Source organism: Lampetra fluviatilis, chromosome 71 (assembly GCF_964198595.1).
Source record: "Lampetra fluviatilis chromosome 71, kcLamFluv1.1, whole genome shotgun sequence".
Classification (NCBI taxonomy): Eukaryota; Metazoa; Chordata; class Hyperoartia; order Petromyzontiformes; family Petromyzontidae; genus Lampetra; species Lampetra fluviatilis.
The window spans coordinates 2,277,786-2,291,041 of NC_136345.1; the positions used below are offsets into that span (position 1 = coordinate 2,277,786).

The 13,256-nt window shown below is 46.1% G+C and overlaps 1 protein-coding gene across 1 annotated transcript in view; it reads left to right on the forward strand.

The window, feature by feature from the left end:
• The window catches only part of LOC144953012 (uncharacterized), a 62,450-nt gene that overhangs the window by 26,512 nt on the left and 22,682 nt on the right, over nucleotides 1-13,256 (forward strand). The gene's annotated exons all lie outside the window — the stretch shown is intronic.

Genomic DNA, 13,256 nt, shown 5'->3' on the forward strand with positions numbered 1-13,256 from the left:
GATTTAATACTTGTATGATTGTGTGTGTACATGTAACATTCTGTCTATAAGGGTTAAACATTGATTAAGTAATGTTAGGACAAAGTGTGTGTTTTGGAATTAACCTGGACAGATCACTCTGGTGAGACCCGTTGTTTTTGTGATACAGGTCAAAGGGTACTTTTGTGTTTTCAGGAAGCATCTCCCTTTGGAGCAACTCATTGTCTTTGAAATAGGGAGCGCATTCGGATCATTCATCAGTTACAAGGCATACCACTCAAAAGTTACACGAATAGGAGGTACATTCTCTACAACACGAATTATAATTTTGTATTACGTGTTGACGTAGATTTTGTCGAACTAGGACTAGAAATTATCCTTGCTGATTAACGTCTGAATGTTCACAACCATGGGTTGAAGCAAGCCCCTCAGAACCATTTACGGCCTTGGGCCAGGAAAGTCATGAAAAAAAACTGTGCACGAACGACGCATCCACGCAAGCTCCTGATGGTCCGTTTTAAAGTTTGAAAATGAAACAATGTTGAATTGTATTATGTTTTGAATTAGATAATTGTATTTCTTCATTAAAAGCTTATATCATTTTACATCTGGTAGACTTAATTGAAAACGACATTTCGTGTAAATTTCCTTTCGTCGTTAAGTAGATGGCCTTGCCGGGGATTTGGTTCCATGCGGAGTTTCACCTTTTCGGGATTGCGGGATCGAAATAAGGCGGCACAGAGCTGGCTGTGCGAGAAGACCGCCGTCCGTAGATCGATTCCAACATGATCGAACGTCTGTCCCTGCGCCTCCGTCGTTCATACAGGGGGTGCGTATGTTTGCAGCGCCCCCTGCATGAAAACGACGGAAAGTGCAGCGTTCGTCATAGGTAGATGAAGTTGTGTGCTTATATAAGAGTATAGCCAGTGGGTTTCAAAGTACCTTTGTCTTACAGAAATCAATTTCGCGTGAGCCCACCGCATTAAAACAATGCTCAGCTGAGCGGGGCAAGTCACAGTGGGGGGGGGGCACCTTATATATGTCACGTGCCGTAGCTCACGTGACTTCTGCCGCGAAAATGTCTAGATGTTTTCGCCTGAGGACGACCGCTTGTTGTGATCGAAACGTCGCGATTTATTTTATTTTTTCTACCTACGTGACTTTACCGAAAGAACCAATGAGTATGAAAGACGTCTCGTCTGCTGATCTTGTTCATATCTGTGTACATCGATATCCCACATTGCTTACATGTACACGCCACACTGAAATAAATATAAACTAGAACGACTTCCGGGGATGGGCAAAGATCGAGGAAACTCTTTCCATGGAGCGAGTTAAGTGTGTTCGATTCAACATCTCTGTCCGCCTCTGTGTGTCTCTCTCTGTCTCTGTCGTCTCTATCTTTCTCTGTCTCTGTGTTCCTCTTGTCTGTGTCTGTCCGCCTGTCTTGTCTGTCTGTGTGTGTCTTGTCTATCAGCGTCTGTCCAACCATAGTCAATGACTGTAGCGGCACGCACCCGTTTAACTCCCATGGCTACACGCCACTCAAACTTGCTCCGAACACACAAAGACAAAGATCCCCCGTATAGCCTGGACAGAATGTTGGGGCAAGTGCCCAAGCCTTGTCCCTAGTTTTCATGAGCTTAGTAATCAAAGGATCAAACCATGGTGGGCGGTTGCCTTTAGTTTTAAATCTAACCAACGGAGCATGTTTGTCAAGAATTTGGAGAAACGTGTACCTGAAGGTCTCCCAAGCCGTAGTCAGGTTAGGGATTTCAGAGACCTTGTCAATATCCAAGTCAGGGGTCGGCAACCAAAATAACAAGAAGAGCCATTTCTTTACAATTCGGTACAAAATTCAGTATTTCAAGAGCCGCAATGCATCTATGTACATACGTACATATCGTCAAGAAGCAGCCCGTAAAGAGCCGCATGCGGCTCCGGAGCCGTAGGTTGCCGACCCCTGATCCAAGTGAAGCACATCAAAGTAAATGCCTGAATGCTCAAGTATCTCATGGAGTGCTTCTCAACCAATTTAGGGGGGGGGCTTTGGGTCTGGCTGATGATCTCACCCCAAATATGAAGGAGTGATCACTAAGGTTATTATCCAGAACACAAGTCAGTGCGAAATTGTGAGGGGCATTTGTCAATAGGACGTCAAGCAGACATGACTGTCCCTGATTTTTTAGGTTGGGTCTTGTGGGGACATTTATTCATTGAAACAGGTTAAATCTATCTGCAAAATTTGTGGCCACGGCCGGCAATTTTAGCCAATTCCAATTTAGATCACCTACTAAAACGATTTCACCTTTAGGGAGGCCCCCAAGAAGCTCTCTCAGTGCAGACGCAGCTTCAACATCCTTCCCACTAGGCGGTCTATAGCAGCACACTACCAATATCTGTTGATTATTTGGGAGAGTTATTCTGAGAACAAGACCTTCAATACAATTTTTTAAAACAAGGAGTGAGCTGGTGAACATGCAATAGTATTATAAACATAGATGGCAATTCCACCTCCTTTAGATCCTCGGTCAAGCTCAAAAAGGTTGTAGTTGTCAATCGTAATCTGCAAGTCATTTACAGCAGGAGTGAGAAATGTTTCTGTTAGGCAAAAAATGTCCGGGTCCAGGCTTGCCACTTCTAATTTTAGTTGACTTAATTTAATCACAAGCCCTCTGATGTTGACGTGTAGAACACCAACACCTTTTCTGCCAGAAAAATCTACATAATTATACGATTTCTTTACATTTGGGCCAGGATGAAGCGCAATACCACCCAGAAATAAGAAAAGTAGAATTAATAGTTTGCACAGGTATTTTCTGTGAAAGGATGAAGAGCGGCGAACCTTGGATGAATATCAGCAGCTCGCAGGTGGTGATATTCTTAAGAGCAGAATGAAGTTTGGAAGGAGTGCTGGTGAAGTAATGGGACAAAGATAGGGTTGAAAAGGATTCAATGATGGAGTGTAGAATTGTCTATAAGCTGTTTAATTAGCAGGTGTAGTGGCAAATTGAGCAACAAGTATGGATGCGAAGTAACGAGGGTAGCCGTTTGTAGAGTTGAGTGTGGCACTAGATATGGCCGGGAGGGACAGCAGTAGAATATACAGCAGGAGAATTGCCATCTTTAAAATATCAGGGGTACACACAGTTTAACACATGAGCGAAAAATATATATACTTGTAGGCCGAGCGCGAGAAACGTCTTGCCACACTCGCCACACATGCACGGCTTCTCACCCGTGTGCACTATTGGTCACAGCATTGGAGGTGACGCAGAAGAGGTTGGCGCGCTCATTTATGGCCTTGAGCTTCTCGCTGCACTCGGGCGGCAGCTGAAGGTTTTCCAGGTCGTTGAGTGAGCGCTGGAGGGCGGCTCCGTGCTTGCCGATCAGGTCGTTGCATGTGCTCATATCCTCGAGCTTGGAGGACAGCGAGCGGAGCGTGGTCTGCAGTTCCCTCTGCGGGCCTGTGTGCCTGATTTTTCATCGCCCGAGTCATAAGCTTGCAGCACGCTTGTAGAGCCAGCCTTCCTTCACCTCTGCCATGGCGTCGTAGTCCTGCCTTGGTTCTCTCGGTCTGCTCAAGCACTCCGCCACAGACTCTCCGTGCACTTCACACGAGCATGAGCGACGCGTCACTCCTCACCACCACGACCACGGCGGTCCGCATGGCCCTGGGTGCTGCTCCCTGTGACTTCGGGTGACAAAGGCGGCCGGGCCTGGTTCTACCCACACCTCCTCCTGTGCCATGCCGGACCCCATTTATACTGCTCGGGAACAGCACGTTAAGGCTAAATGTGGGTCTTCGTCTGAGTGTGGTTGTGTGCAAGTCAACCCGTGGCACCTGGGTCGTGCACATAGCCTGGCACAAGCGTCGTGGTGACGTCACCGCCACCTAGCGGCAAATTGCGGTTGTCACCATTTGTGTGTGGGTGTTTGTGAGTGTTGAGTTGAATATCTGCGCTTTTTGTTACGTCCTGGGAGTCCTGCCTACGACCCGTCCTGGGTGTCACCAGGCCGCCTCGTGTGAGCAGCTCACAAACCTACGTTGAACTTCTTTCGCACCGTACACAGCTGACCGCGATAATCGGAGGTGCGGGGGAAGGACAACAAACTAAGCACGCAAACAAACTGTTCTAGAGAAAATAGTTTTCAATCTGCCCAGTGGCTTCCTCATATTCATTCATAAACCGTAAATGATAATAAATACACAATACGAAAAGCTTGTAGCCTAGGGCTTTAGACAATGCGCTGGCGAACTAGCTGTTTTAGACTAATTTCAGGGTGCTGATTCCAAATCTGATCTTAGATTTGCTCTATCACATTTCATTTTGAAATCCTTTATATTAAGTTCGCTTGCTTGCTTAGGACCGTGCAAATCTTTCGGTCGTTTTTTAACCCACTTCCCGTGATCCAATCGAGCTGACATTTTTCACACAGACTCGTTGTGTGTGACAATTAATGTTCGTGAAAAAATTTTCCCAAAATTTTACACTCTTTAGGACAAAAATATATGTAATCACCAATTGCTTAATGGTGCAATGCAATCATCTGACCCATAGGTGGCAGCCATCTCAAGCCAGAGGACGAGAGGACGCTAGCCGCCACGCATATAAAGGTTTTATAGTGAAAAACTTTGTTTTTACGGGTTATATTATGCTATCGGCATACCCCATTTTTATTGATTTTACCAGAAATTAGCTCTGTCACTTATGATTTCAAGTTGTTGCGAGTTAGTGACTGCTTTAGTGTAAAAATATGGTGCTGTATTTTTAGGATAGTGTGTTTATAATATCATTTTATGTAGATATCCACATTTATTTAATATTTTTCTTCTGCAGGGCGTGATCTAACAATGGCTACAATATCCGAAAGAAGGAAATGCAGTAATGGCCCAGATATCTTCTGCTACATCTCTGGCAGCTTCACTTTTCAGGATCAAAGGCGCAACATCAATACCTTTGTCAAGAAGGTTTATCTTGCCTACTTTAAAGTACGACTTGGAGACCAAGACAAAAATTGGGCTCCTCACAAAGTGTGTAAAACCTGTGTTGAAACTTTGCGATCATGGTCTAAAGGAAAGAATGCTAAGCTGAAGTTTGGTGTGCCAATGGTTTGGAGAGAACCTACAAACCATTTGGATAACTGCTACTCCTGCCTTGTGAATGTAAAATGTTTCATTAAGAAAAACAAACAACACTTACAATCTTAATTTTAGAACTTTCGTGACTGCAGGAATTATTATTTGTTTCTTTCGGTTAAGTCACGTCTAAAGATAAAATAATAAATTAAATTAAATAATAGAATACGACGTTTCGATTGCAACACAAGCAATCATCATCAGGTATAATGAAATAGCGACATAAAATCTAACCAGAAAACTATAGACAGACATATTAGCAGACAGATATCACCAAGATACATAGCGAGAGCAACACAGGTAACAGAGAGGGGTGATCGTCTCTGTGTGGTGGCCTTAAATAGACAGAGGGGGGGGGGGGGCGGAGGCAGAGAGAGGGAGGAGGGTTAGAGAAAAAATTAGCATATCAATGAGTGGTCAACAGACGTGGTGCTGCGAATGCGATGGCACGGCAAGCAAGCCTAAAAATCAGGAGAAGGACACACTAAAATTAAATAACCTAGTAAAATATCGAAATGTAATGTAATACAACACAGAGGGTCGGTCAACACACAATTAACGCATAGCCTGGTTGATTACGTATTTCAAAGATTGCTAAGTTAGAATTTAAGTGTGAACAATCTAAAGAGAGGACACAGGCAGAGAAAACAAGTCGCCAGAGAGAGAGAAAAAAGATAAGCTTAAAACTTCCCCGTAGAAGTGGTTCAATCTTAATTTTAGAACTTTCGTGACTGCAGGAATTATTATTTGTTTCTTTCGGTTAAGTCACGTCTAAAGATAAAATAATAAATTAAATTAAATAATAGAATACGACGTTTCGATTGCAACACAAGCAATCATCATCAGGTATAATGAAATAGCGACATAAAATCTAACCAGAAAACTATAGACAGACATATTAGCAGACAGATATCACCAAGATACATAGCGAGAGCAACACAGGTAACAGAGAGGGGTGATCGTCTCTGTGTGGTGGCCTTAAATAGACAGAGGGGGGGGGGGGGGCGGAGGCAGAGAGAGGGAGGAGGGTTAGAGAAAAAAATAGCATATCAATGAGTGGTCAACAGACGTGGTGCTGCGAATGCGATGGCACGGCAAGCAAGCCTAAAAATCAGGAGAAGGACACACTAAAATTAAATAACCTAGTAAAATATCGAAATGTAATGTAATACAACACAGAGGGTCGGTCAACACACAATTAACGCATAGCCTGGTTGATTACGTATTTCAAAGATTGCTAAGTTAGAATTTAAGTGTGAACAATCTAAAGAGAGGACACAGGCAGAGAAAACAAGTCGCCAGAGAGAGAGAAAAAAGATAAGCTTAAAACTTCCCCGTAGAAGTGGTTCAATCTTAATTTTAGAACTTTCGTGACTGCAGGAATTATTATTTGTTTCTTTCGGTTAAGTCACGTCTAAAGATAAAATAATAAATTAAATTAAATAATAGAATACGACGTTTCGATTGCAACACAAGCAATCATCATCAGGTATAATGAAATAGCGACATAAAATCTAACCAGAAAACTATAGACAGACATATTAGTCACGTCTTAACCGAAAGAAACAAATAATAATTCCTGCAGTCACGAAAGTTCTAAAATTAAGATTGAACCACTTCTACGGGGAAGTTTTAAGCTTATCTTTTTTCTCTCTCTCTGGCGACTTGTTTTCTCTGCCTGTGTCCTCTCTTTAGATTGTTCACACTTAAATTCTAACTTAGCAATCTTTGAAATACGTAATCAACCAGGCTATGCGTTAAATGTGTGTTGACCGACCCTCTGTGTTGTATTACATTACATTTCGATATTTTACTAGGTTATTTAATTTTAGTGTGTCCTTCTCCTGATTTTTAGGCTTGCTTGCCGTGCCATCGCATTCGCAGCACCACGTCTGTTGACCACTCATTGATATGCTAATTTTTTCTCTAACCCTCCTCTCTCTCTCTGCCTCCGCCCCCCCCCCCTCTGTCTATTTAAGGCCACCACACAGAGACGATCACCCCTCTCTGTTACCTGTGTTGCTCTCGCTATGTATCTTGGTGATATCTGTCTGCTAATATGTCTGTCTATAGTTTTCTGGTTAGATTTTATGTCGCTATTTCATTATACCTGATGATGATTGCTTGTGTTGCAATCGAAACGTCGTATTCTATTATTTAATTTAATTTATTATTTTATCTTTAGACGTGACTTAACCGAAAGAAACAAATAATAATTCCTGCAGTCACGAAAGTTCTAAAATTAAGATTGAACCACTTCTACGGGGAAGTTTTAAGCTTATCTTTTTTCTCTCTCTCTGGCGACTTGTTTTCTCTGCCTGTGTCCTCTCTTTAGATTGTTCACACTTAAATTCTAACTTAGCAATCTTTGAAATACGTAATCAACCAGGCTATGCGTTAATTGTGTGTTGACCGACCCTCTGTGTTGTATTACATTACATTTCGATATTTTACTAGGTTATTTAATTTTAGTGTGTCCTTCTCCTGATTTTTAGGCTTGCTTGCCGTGCCATCGCATTCGCAGCACCACGTCTGTTGACCACTCATTGATATGCTAATTTTTTCTCTAACCCTCCTCCCTCTCTCTGCCTCCGCCCCCCCCCCTCTGTCTATTTAAGGCCACCACACAGAGACGATCACCCCTCTCTGTTACCTGTGTTGCTCTCGCTATGTATCTTGGTGATATCTGTCTGCTAATATGTCTGTCTATAGTTTTCTGGTTAGATTTTATGTCGCTATTTCATTATACCTGATGATGATTGCTTGTGTTGCAATCGAAACGTCGTATTCTATTATTTAATTTAATTTATTATTTTATCTTTAGACGTGACTTAACCGAAAGAAACAAATAATAATTCCTGCAGTCACGAAAGTTCTAAAATTAAGATTGAACCACTTCTACGGGGAAGTTTTAAGCTTATCTTTTTTCTCTCTCTCTGGCGACTTGTTTTCTCTGCCTGTGTCCTCTCTTTAGATTGTTCACACTTAAATTCTAACTTAGCAATCTTTGAAATACGTAATCAACCAGGCTATGCGTTAATTGTGTGTTGACCGACCCTCTGTGTTGTATTACATTACATTTCGATATTTTACTAGGTTATTTAATTTTAGTGTGTCCTTCTCCTGATTTTTAGGCTTGCTTGCCGTGCCATCGCATTCGCAGCACCACGTCTGTTGACCACTCATTGATATGCTAATTTTTTCTCTAACCCTCCTCCCTCTCTCTGCCTCCGCCCCCCCCCCCTCTGTCTATTTAAGGCCACCACACAGAGACGATCACCCCTCTCTGTTACCTGTGTTGCTCTCGCTATGTATCTTGGTGATATCTGTCTGCTAATATGTCTGTCTATAGTTTTCTGGTTAGATTTTATGTCGCTATTTCATTATACCTGATGATGATTGCTTGTGTTGCAATCGAAACGTCGTATTCTATTATTTAATTTAATTTATTATTTTATCTTTAGACGTGACTTAACCGAAAGAAACAAATAATAACACTTACAATACCCAGATATCCCATCTGCCAGACGACCAGTTGAGCACTGAGGAAATACCTGTACCTGTATTTACTGAGCTACCAGAGTTTGATGTTGAATCCCTCAGTTTACCTGCTTCTACAGATGATGATGATGATGCTCAGATCGAATATACGCCATCTGATGCAGATTGTGATAAAATGTATCTGTTTAGTCAGCCTGAATTTAATGATCTTGTAAGATATTTGTATTTGTCTGCTGAATTGTTGGCTTCCAGGCTACAAGAGAAAGGACTACTCAGACCTGGCACTACTGTCCCCTTTAATCGTAACAGAGAAGCAGTACTTCCATTCAGATGGTCAACTTGTTTATTGTAATGATATAGAATGGCTTCTTCTCAATATGGGACTGCCCGCATATGATTCAAGTGAATGGAGACTTTTTATTGACAGTAGTAAAAGGAGTTTGAAATGTGTGTTACTTCACAACAGAAATATATATGGTTCAATCCCAATAGGACACTGTAAAAATGAATGAAGAGTATGCCAACATCAAGATTGTTCTGGATAGATTGGAATACCATGTTCATGGATGGCTAATTTGTGTTGATTTGAAAATGGTTAATTTTCTGCTGGCTCAGCAAGGAGGTCACACCAAATACCCTTGTTTCCTGTGCTACTGAGACAGTAGGGCTACATTAGAACACTGGGTTAAAAAGAACTGGCCACCAAGAATGAGTTTGACGCCTGGTGACAAGAACATCAAGAATGAGCCTCTGGTTGATAGGAAAAAAAATGTATTTCCCCCATTGCACATAAAACTTGGGTTAATGAAGCAATTCGTCAAAGCTCTTGATCACACTGGAGACTGCTTCAGCTATATATGTTCAACCTTTTCAAGTCTTAGTTCCGAGAAGAAAAGGCAGGAATATTTGATGGCCCTCAAATAAGAACACTCATCAGGGATCCACACTTTGTTATAACAATGACTGCGGCAGAGGCTAGAGTTTGGAATGCATTATCTGATGTGGTGCGGAATTTCCTTGAGAACAGGAAAGCGGACAACTATCGCGAGATTGTGGAGGAGCTGCTCTTGAGTTTCCAAGCACTTGGATGCAGAATGAGCATCAAGGTTCACTACTTACATAGTCACTTGGCCCAGTTTCCAGAGAAAATGTGTCACGTGAGCGAAGAGCAAGGTGAACGCTTTCATCAGGACATTAAAGTTATGGAAGAACGTTACCAAGGCCGATGGGACTCAAACATGATGGCAGATTACTGCTGGTCCTTGATGAGAGACATTCCACAAGCTGTACATCGGAGATCATCAAAGAAGAGGTCGTTTATGCAGATGTAACATCACTATTGTGAATGACCTTTTTGTACATATTTTTATTATCTTCACAATTCAATTTTTACATGGTAATATGCATTCACTCACATTGATATGCAGTTGTCGGGGTCGCTGGCCCCCGAGATCCCTCCCTCGATAATGCTAACGGCCAGGCTAACATTATTACTCGCCCCCCCGCTGCTAGGCGAACCGCTGCTGGGTTCCTCACCCGTGGGGTGTGAGACGTCGCTCGAGGATTCCCCTCCACCGCGGGTCCGCGTAGTAGGCATGGTTAGTTACCGAGTAGTATTATGCCCCCCTTCACGCTACCACGATACCTCCCTTTCCTAATCGCGCACCTGTAACCCACACACGGCTCCACACGCGACACCCTCTCCACACCCACACACAGCTCCACACGCGACACACCTCTCAACAAGATCACACGAGGCCACGATCAGCTATTAATGATTTATTGTCTGCTACCTGGGACTTGTTGTTAAATCAGTACGTATCGGCGAGGCTGGCCTATCCTACTACCCCTTGACCTATTACACCTTGCTACTCACAGTTCATCGTATTCGGCGTCCTGTGACTTTTCCTCTATGCTCGTCTGGACACGTCTCGCGGACGTCCGGAGGGCAGAGCTGGGAGCTGTCTTGAACGCGGGCCTCTTGAAGTGAAGTCAGAACGCTCTACCTCGCTACGCTCCCTTTTATCTTAATTCCCGGACTCAGGCCCCCCCCCCCTCCTTCCCACGTACTCTTCGCTCCCCCTCCTGCCATGTGTGTGGCATGCGCCGTTCAATCGCTTTCTTATGCAGGGTGCCTGAGTTATGCACATTATGCGGCGGCGTCCATCACAAAGGCTCACCGTGGGAACTTGTGTACGGACTCCCCGCGTGCCTCCGCTATCCCGATTATTCATGCTTTCAGCTCCATCCTTTAACTTCCTTAACAATGGTGCCTACGCGCTCAAGCATAATTATCCCAATTATCAGCGACTATGCGCAAGAGCCCCTGCGGTCATGCTAATCACGCCGTCCCTCCCCTGCCTGTGCGGGGTGCCTTGGTTATGCAACTCAGATGCGCTGCGTGTTTTCTAATGATGCTCCTCCATCACAATGCTTATGCGCGGCGCTCACTCCAACTATGCTCCTCCATCACAATGCTTATGCCCCTCTTCTTGCCCCGTCGATACCTGCGTGTGTGGGGTGTGTGTGGTGCGTTTCACCCGCGGTGGCCGAATGGCCCCTCGCTGCGACCTTGCAATCTTAATGCCGGTCGCAGCGCCGCGAAGTAGCATCGGGGGAGGTCGTCCAATTCCCTGGTCACCGGAAACCGTGAAAAGTTATCCCGATAAGGGTTTCTCGGATTAAAACCGGTCGGCCAGGTGAAAGAAACGTTTGGACGAAAACGGGATGAGGTTCAACATCAAAAAGACGGAGTATATGGAGTGTGGCCCCCAAACCGACGGCACCATCAGCATTGACGGAGAAGATCTGAAGAAAGTGACGGACTTTAAGTACCTGGGTTCCTGCATCAGCTCAGATGGTAGCATCACGACTGATGTGAGGTCACGAGTCAATGCGGCGTGGATGAAATGGAGGCAAGTCACCGGAGTCCTCTGTGATCGGAAAATGCCGGATAGGCTGAAGGGAAAAATATACAAGACCATCGTCCGACCGGTGGCACTCTATGGATCCGAGTGCTGGCCAGCCACAACTGTACACGAACAAGCTCTCCACACCATGGAGATGAGGATGCTCAGATGGAGCCTCGGGCTCACTCGATGGGATCGTGTCAGGAACGAAGACGTTCGGAAGCGACTTGGTGTGGCCCCCATTGCGGACAAGATGCTTGAGGCAAGGCTTCGGTGGTACGGCCATCTGATGCGAAGTGAGGAGTCATCAGTGGCCAAGACTGCCGTGCGTGTTGAGCCAGAGGGCCGCCGTCCACGCGGACGTCCGAAGAAGTGATGGATGGATCGAATAAAGGAAGACATGAAGACGGTCAACGCATCCCCTGAAGATGCCCTGGACCGAGCCAAATGGAGAAGACAATGCCGAAAAGCGGACCCTGCGCCACAGCGGGAACAACGCTAGGAAGAAGAAGAAGGCCAGGTGACTTCCCCTCAGAGCTCTATGGGGGGGGGGAAATGCGTGCGGGTGTGTTCATGTGAGGTGAGGAGGACGCGGGGTTGGCTCCGTCACTTGGTGGTGGCGAGGTCGTAGCTAGGGCGCCTGTTGAACGGCTTCGTGGCGGCGGCATCACATAGCCCCCCGAGGTGCTGGTCCCCGTCTCGGGTTGACTGGAGCACCTTGCTTGGGCCGCGCCCATGAGGAAACGCTGCGGGGTCCGGGGGATCCGTCCGGACCTCGTGGCTGGTCTCGGGGCGGGTGGCTCCGTCCTCGGTAGCTCCTGCGGCGGCCTCCTCCTCCACTCCAGCGGCTCTCCCTGTCCCTCGGTACCTGCGGGCTGGGGTACAAACTCAGAAGCAGAAGGGTTTAGGGGCCGTCATCCGCGCCGTCTCCTGACTGGATCGGGGCGTTTCGGGGTTGGGGCCCCGGCGGGGCCCATGTATGGTGCGAGGCCCCCAACCACGGGGGGTGCGGGTACCCCGGGGTTTCGGGACCTTTGGGTGACGGGGTTCTCTCTCGCTGGGGCCGCTTTCCATGGTTTTAAGCGGCGGACGTTGACCACCGTCTCCCGACCCCTCTCCCCGCCATAGATTAGTACCGTCCAGGGGGAGATCTGCCGCACCACAGTCCAGGGTCCTCGCCAGTAGGTCGTCAGTTTCCCCACCTGCCCGGCCCCGACACGAGGGGTGTGTAGCCATACCTTAGCGCCTGTCAGGAATAAGGGGGGTTCCATGCGGGGTCAGGCGCCCTGTTCCTGCCGCCGATGCGTGGCTTCCCCTTGCGGGTATACTCGACCTCGGGCTTCTCGCAGGGTCTCCATCAGGTGTTCCACGGGGCGGCTTCCCTCCTCCGGCTGGGGGGAAGCAACGCCGAATAGCAGATCTGCGGGTAAACGAGACTCACGGCCGAACATCATTAAAAACTGGGTTTGTCCCGTCGACGTGTGTACGGTGGTGGCGTAGGCGAAAAGGCGTAGGGGAGGTGTTCGTCCCAATCCCGTTGATTTGCGGCCGCCATACGTTTGAGTTTCCCCGCTAGGGTCTGATTCATGCGCTCTACCATACCGTTCGCTTGGGGGTGGTACGCTGTGGTTCGGTCCTTCTGGATTCCGAATTCCCGGCACAGTGCCTGGAACAGCTCGGCCTCGAACTCGCTACCCTGTTCTTGGTTTTTTTCGGTAAAGTCACGT